The sequence below is a fragment of the Equus asinus genome, chromosome 1 (assembly GCF_041296235.1).
Source record: "Equus asinus isolate D_3611 breed Donkey chromosome 1, EquAss-T2T_v2, whole genome shotgun sequence".
NCBI classification, from domain to species: domain Eukaryota; kingdom Metazoa; phylum Chordata; class Mammalia; order Perissodactyla; family Equidae; genus Equus; species Equus asinus.
In genome coordinates this window covers 140,587,203-140,593,683 of record NC_091790.1, presented here as the reverse complement: position 1 = coordinate 140,593,683, position 6,481 = coordinate 140,587,203, and the positions used below count along the sequence as shown (strand labels likewise).

The window sequence follows — 6,481 nt, the reverse complement described above, 5'->3', positions numbered from 1 at the left end:
ATAGGATTTCTGCTAGACCTGTTTGAGTGCTGGGAACACAGAAAATGGTAAAATTAAGATACCCTAAGAAGACCCTCAAATGAGCTAAATCAGTGCTGAACGTTAGAATCATTTGGGGAGCTTTTAAACAGGTACATGCCGTGGCCCTATTGCCTGAGATTCTGACTTAATTGGTCTAGGGTAGGATATCATCATAATTTTTAAAAAGTTCCCCCAGTTGATTCTAATATACAACCAGGGTTGAAAATTATGGCTATCTTAGGTTCTCCTAGGAGCAGACCTCAGGCTAGGGATTTGCCATTTATTTATTAAGGATGTTCCAAAAGGAAACCAGTAAGGGAGTGGGGAGGCAGGATGGGTAAGGGAAAGAAGCCAGGCAAAGGTGCCATTTCAAGGCAAGCCCCATCCTTAGCCTGATCACACAGGAAGTTCTGGAACATATATTATACCCCCAGAGTTTGTCCAGCCTTGAGGAAAAGGAGCAGGACTCCCCTACTTCTTCAGTCAGTCATTTTCTTCAGGCCTCCCAGGAGAAATATAAACTCCCAGCTACTTCTTGTACTCTGGACTGGGGGGGTGGATCCAGTACTCAAGGTCAATCCTCTGGAGAAGGTCACAGGTGAGAGTGGATAGCAGCAAAGCCCTAGGAAGCTGGGGGATTAGAGCATGGAGCTGCGGAAGAGATCCAAGGGGGATTTTAATGGGGCACTAGGAGTTTCAGTACACTAAATAAGTGGTTATTATCACTGTTTCTGGGTCTGCCTTTATATAACTTTATTATTATAAAGTTTCTGCTTCCAGGACTTAAAGGCAACTTTGATCACGGATAAATCTTAGCAAATGTCAAGAACTGTGGAGGGTCTGGGATTTTTTTACTGTTCTTGCAAACCAGCAAGTGAGCCTGACAGTTTTACGGATGGTAGTAGAAGATATGGGACCCCCGGGTCAGAGAGAAACAATTTAATTACAGTAACACAATATCCAAGTATCAGCATCTTCATGCATTGATTCCCTAAACTGATATTTCCACAGGGCAAAGTGAAGAGGGCTAGGTGACAGCTGCACAGGCAGTGAGTGGCTTGTGTTACAGAGAGGAACCCTGAGCTTAGAGAACCTGAATCTTTCATAATGGGAAGTAAGCAAAACCTCTCTTTGCTCTAGAGGGAGACGCTATCCTTGTTTCCCAAGAGTGTTCACTATACAAGCACTCTTGAAAAGATAGTTTGGTACAAAGGCCGTCAGTGCCTCTGCTTGCACGAAGGCAGAAACATGAGGGGCCTGTGAATCATTGTCTCCCAATAGCAGTAGGTGTGGGGGCAGAGGAATCTTTAGTACCTGCTTTCTTCATTCTGGTTCCGTCAAATATTTTTGGAGAAAAATTCCCTCTCTGATGTACATTTGTGGGTTTTGTTTTTGTTTTTTAACCTCTGCTTACCTTGATGATTTTTAGAAATTCTCATAAGCTTTTTCCCCCTTGTTTGCCTTTGTGGTTATTCCAAATATTACCACTTCATGATATAATGACAGGCAACCTATATGACCCCTTTTGGTTTCTATATCTGAAAACTAAGTAAGGTGGTCTAAATACGCTTTAAGGATCCTTCTAGACCCAGGGTTTGAAGCCTTAAACACATATGAGATATTTGGGAGCATGGTAATTTTAGTAATAGGGAAAGAAAAAAAATACATTAATACCCACAAGAGCAACTTAATTTCATTTGAAGTTGTCACAATGTTGGACAATGTATTGGTTATTCATGTTATAGATGAAGAAATTAAGAGTCAGAGAAGTGACTTGTTCAAGGTCACAGAGTTACCAAGAGTGTTCCCAGGACTTGAACCCAAATCCATTTGAATCCAGAGTCCACTTCTTCCACGTTCTGATTCTATAATGGAAGATTGTCCAACATGAGATGATGTCCTGGTGATGCTGCCTGAAGAGCTAGTGGCTTCACTAGGGGGAAACTGTCTATTCTCCCTTTTTGTCATAGTACATTATGGAAGCCTAAATTGTACTGTAAATTGTACTGTGTTATAATTGAGATGCCTTTACTCCAGTTACCTTACTGAAGCCTACCAAAGGAGCAAGACTTGTTTTAAAAGAATTATTGGAAATAACGTATAGCATCCTGCCCTATTTATATAAGCCATAGGCTAATCTCCTTTCTCCTGTCACCCACACTATATACACACTTGCTCACACTAACACAAAATCAAACTTATCTTTCAGCCCAGATATACCATTGTTCTCAAAGTCCGTATCCTTGGAATGACCTTGCCTTAAAAAGTTACTTTGCATGAATAAATGCTGAAAGTTAGAAGAGGACTTTAAAAAATATAAATCTGGTTGGCTCTCAACTTTTAAAGGATAAGAATCTCTATTTTTAGCTTCAGAAAATTGCAATTTCAGATAATATCTGTGCTTTTTTGTATTCCATTGATTGAAAAATACATGAATAAACCAGTACGAATTTAGTAAAGCTTTGAAATAAGTTTATATTTTCTTCATCTCGGCATATATATCTATCTGAAAAATAATCACTTGTGTTTGTGTGAGAAATGGCTAACTTCTAGGGAGGCTGGGCCAATGGTTAAGGGCCTTGGGGGACATACCAAAAATATTGAAATTTATTCTTTATGCAAAATGGAGTCAAAGAGGTTTAAAAGAAAATTGGCAAAATTTGATTGTTTTTTCTGAAAGATAATTGTGGCAGCGCTGGAGAGCCATATGGCATAGAGAAAGACTAATAGCAGAAGGTCAGTTAGGAGGCAGAAGATGATATCAGGGGCCACAGTGATGCAGAGATACCTCTGACCCCAGCCCCAGAAGACTTGGTGACCAGCTGGGTATGGGGCATGCCAGAGAGGACATGGCCAGGAATATTTCTCAATTTGGAAACTGTGTTGGAGGGTGAGAACATGAGGGGCATTAGGAATATCAGAGGAAGAGGCTTTTTATTAATTTATTAGTTTGAAGGGAGGGTGTTGGAATAGGCGAAGATATAGATAATATGAAGTTGGATTTTATATATACATATATTTTTCTCTCTCTGTGGAGTGTGTGTGTGTGTATGTGTGTGTGTGTACATACATACGTGTGTGTGTGTGTATACATATATATATATATACACAAATATTGAAGTGTGGGCTACAACCAGATGACGTCCATTAGGCAGCTGTACATATGGGTCTAAACTGAGACAATTTGAGTTAGAGCTGCAGATAGCAGGAACCCATGCCCCTGATGGCGCAAGTAAAGACCTAGGGAAAGCCTGGTTTTGTTCTCAGTGCAAGGGTTGGTTCTTGACCCATCTTGGGCGGAGAACAAATTTACTTCTTGTCTGTACCTATCTTGACCCTTGTTGAAAGAGTTAAATTTCTGGAGATTCTGTATATTATTCTAAGTACAACTTCCCCCCAGGTGATGAGAGTGAAAGGGCCAGAGGAGGGGTGCTTTCAGTTCCAGTGTTTAGTTTGGATTCTCTCAGTAGCTGAGACTGAGACAAGTATTTGAGTACAAGCAGGCATTTGGGAATTTCAGGAAATACCCATGTGAAGTGGAGAAGAGAAATAGGGAAGTAAAAGCAACTAATAAAAGGTAGTAGTATGAGATCTACTATAGTGGGAGACTAGAGCTTAATCCCACAAGGACCGTCTTGGAACTGATGCAAAATACATGCCCAGGAGTTGAGGCAGCTAGGATATTTATATGCCAGCTCTCAAGAGTTACTGATCGAGGGTTGCTCCTGGGGATCTTAATTCCTCTGCACTTGTCACCTGCCAGAAGCTTTGGTTGAGAGGCCTGTTGTGTTTGGCGGGGGAGAGGGGAGTCTTCAAGCAACAAAAGGCAGATAGTGGCAGTTGGAAGTCATCTGGAACCCACCAAAATGTCTGAAGGATATGGAGGGCACTGACTGTGTCCGCTGCCCCCAGTCCTGAGGGAAAAGATCATACACATGGGTAGCAGGAAGGCACCCTTAGACCTCTAAGAACTTAACTATTGAAATCAACAGGAAACACAGAAACAGTGCAATCTTAATTGAAGAGGAAGGGAAAATGTCACTGTAGCCCAGCTTATTTGGCTAATGTGTTTAAAACAAGCTGAAATAGGGGCTGGTCCCGTGGCCGAGTGGTTAAGTTCGCACGCTCCACTTCGCCGGCCCAGGTTTTCGCTGATTTGGATCCTGGGCACGGAGATGGCATCGCTCATCAAGCCATGCTGAGGTGGCATCCCACATGCCACAACTACAAGGACTCACAACTAAAAATATACAACTATGTACCGGGGGAGTTTGGGGAGAAAAAGGAAAAATAAAATCTTTAAAAGAAGCTGAAATAGTCATCAGCGAAATACCAACCTGGAAAAGATGCAAGATGTGGTGGAGCTGCATTGCTCTGGACCCTGAGTGCTCTTAAAAGCAGAATCAGTTATCTGGTGCGGAATATCAGTAATTAATTAATTAGTAATTAAATAATCAGTAATCAAGGAATTCTGTAATATCAGTATTTTAGATCAGGGGAGGGTAAACTTTCTATAAAGGGTCATATACTATTTTAGACTTTGTGGGCAATGTGGTCTTTGCCATAACTCTTCAACTCTGCCACTGTTGTACAAAACGGACACAGCTGTGTTCAAGTAAAACTTTATTGCTGGGCACAAATTTGAATTTCATACAATTTTCATTTATAATAAAATATTAATCTTAATTTGTTGTTTTTCAACCATTTAAAAATGTCAAAACTATTTGTAACTTGTAGGCCATACAAAAAAAGATGGAGAGTCAAATTCAGCTCATGGGCCATAGTTTTCTGACCCCTGCTGTAAAAATGAAAGCAGGTGAACACCCCATGTGTGATAACTTGAAGCCTTTGGTCGTTTAAACATCTACGTCATTCAGTGGTCTTGCCAGTGCTTGGCAAATGGTGTTCCCACATATTGTGTGTCGCATATTTTGTCATTGAATCTCAGACACACTGATGATGGCAATTTCTTAATCTTACCAGAAAGTTTTTTCCGCCATTTTTGACGTGGGTTTTGTGACTTTTTTTATTGCTAATCTCCCATTTTTTATTATGATATAATTCACATATGATAATATTTACCCTTTTTAAGTATATAATCCAGTGGTTTTCGGTATATTCACAACATTGTGCCACCATCTAATTCCAGAATGTTTTCATCACCCCAAGAAGAAATCCCAGTGCTATTATAAGTCACTTCCAATTACCTCTTTTTCCCAACCTCTGACAACCACTAACCTACTTTCTCTATGTCTCTATGGATTTGCCTATTCTGGGCATTTCATATAAATGTGATCATTCAATATACTCTCTTTTTTTTTTTTTTCATGGAAACTAGATACTCTTTTCTAGTTTGTTGAATTTAAAAAATTGAAGATCCCGCATTTTTAAAAGGCCTTTTTACATAAAGTAGAATTTCTAATTGACAGATTTGGATATCCATCTGAACTGGACAGTCTATGGAATCGACACGCAGATGAGATTTCCTCATACCACTACCTTGACATGGATTTGATACCCACCCTTAAAAGAATCCTATAAAAAATTGCTTCAAAGCCCCTTTGAAATTGCAATAGTGCAGCAAAACCACAAGTAAACAACTGCCTGTTAGCCTGTTATTTCAAATATAGACTGAAAAGCCAACAGGCATTTTTTTGTGCAATTTTTTAAAACATCGTAAGTTGAAATATCAAATCTGCACAGCTGTCCCTTCACAGAAGGCAAGAAGCTGGCGGCACATCATGTCGGAGGCCGTCCTCGGTGCTGCAGGCTGTGAAAGTGGGCCTCCTTCAGGGTCTGGTTGATGTGGAAGTACGGGCCTTGGCACAGTGCGGACTGCTCGGGCACGGGCTGAGGGGTGTTAGGGCTAGACACGGCACCCACGTGGTTTAAGCTGCTTTCTGGCCCACTGGCCCTGTCCGGGCTGTTGATGCTGCTGCTGCTGCTGCTCCCACCACTGTCACTGCTTGAAGACTCTGTGTCCCAGGAATCATGAAAGACGGGGTTTCTACTACTCCTTTTGGTCTGGGGGGTAATATGGTGGTCTTCTTCATTGCCATTCCTTCTCCTCTTCCTGGGGCAGAGGCGCTCGCTCATGGCAGCCGGTGGAGAAGAACGACGCAGCGCCGCTCCGCGAGAAGAGGGAACAGAGGGTGTTGTCTCAATATACTCTCTTTTGTGTTTGGCTTCTTTCATTTAGCATAATGTTTTCAACATTCGTCTACATCGTAGCACGAATCTGTGCCTTCTTCCTTTTTATAGCTGAATAATTCCATTGTATGGATATCACAATTTGTTTATACATGCATTAATTGATGGATATTTGGTTGTTTTCACTTTTTTGGCTAGTATGAATAATGCTGCTATGAACATTCATGTACACATTTTTGTGTAGACATGTGTTTTCAATCCTCTTGGGTATACACCCAGAAGTGAAATTGCTGGGCCAAATGGTAACTCG

General features: G+C 41.0%; 1 pseudogene; it reads right to left on the bottom strand.

Annotated features, from left to right (window-relative positions):
• Positions 1-5,252: 5,252 nt before the first annotated feature.
• Positions 5,253-6,174, bottom strand: LOC106839583 (protein VCF1 pseudogene; annotated as a pseudogene).
• Between the last annotated feature and the right edge of the window lie 307 nt (positions 6,175-6,481).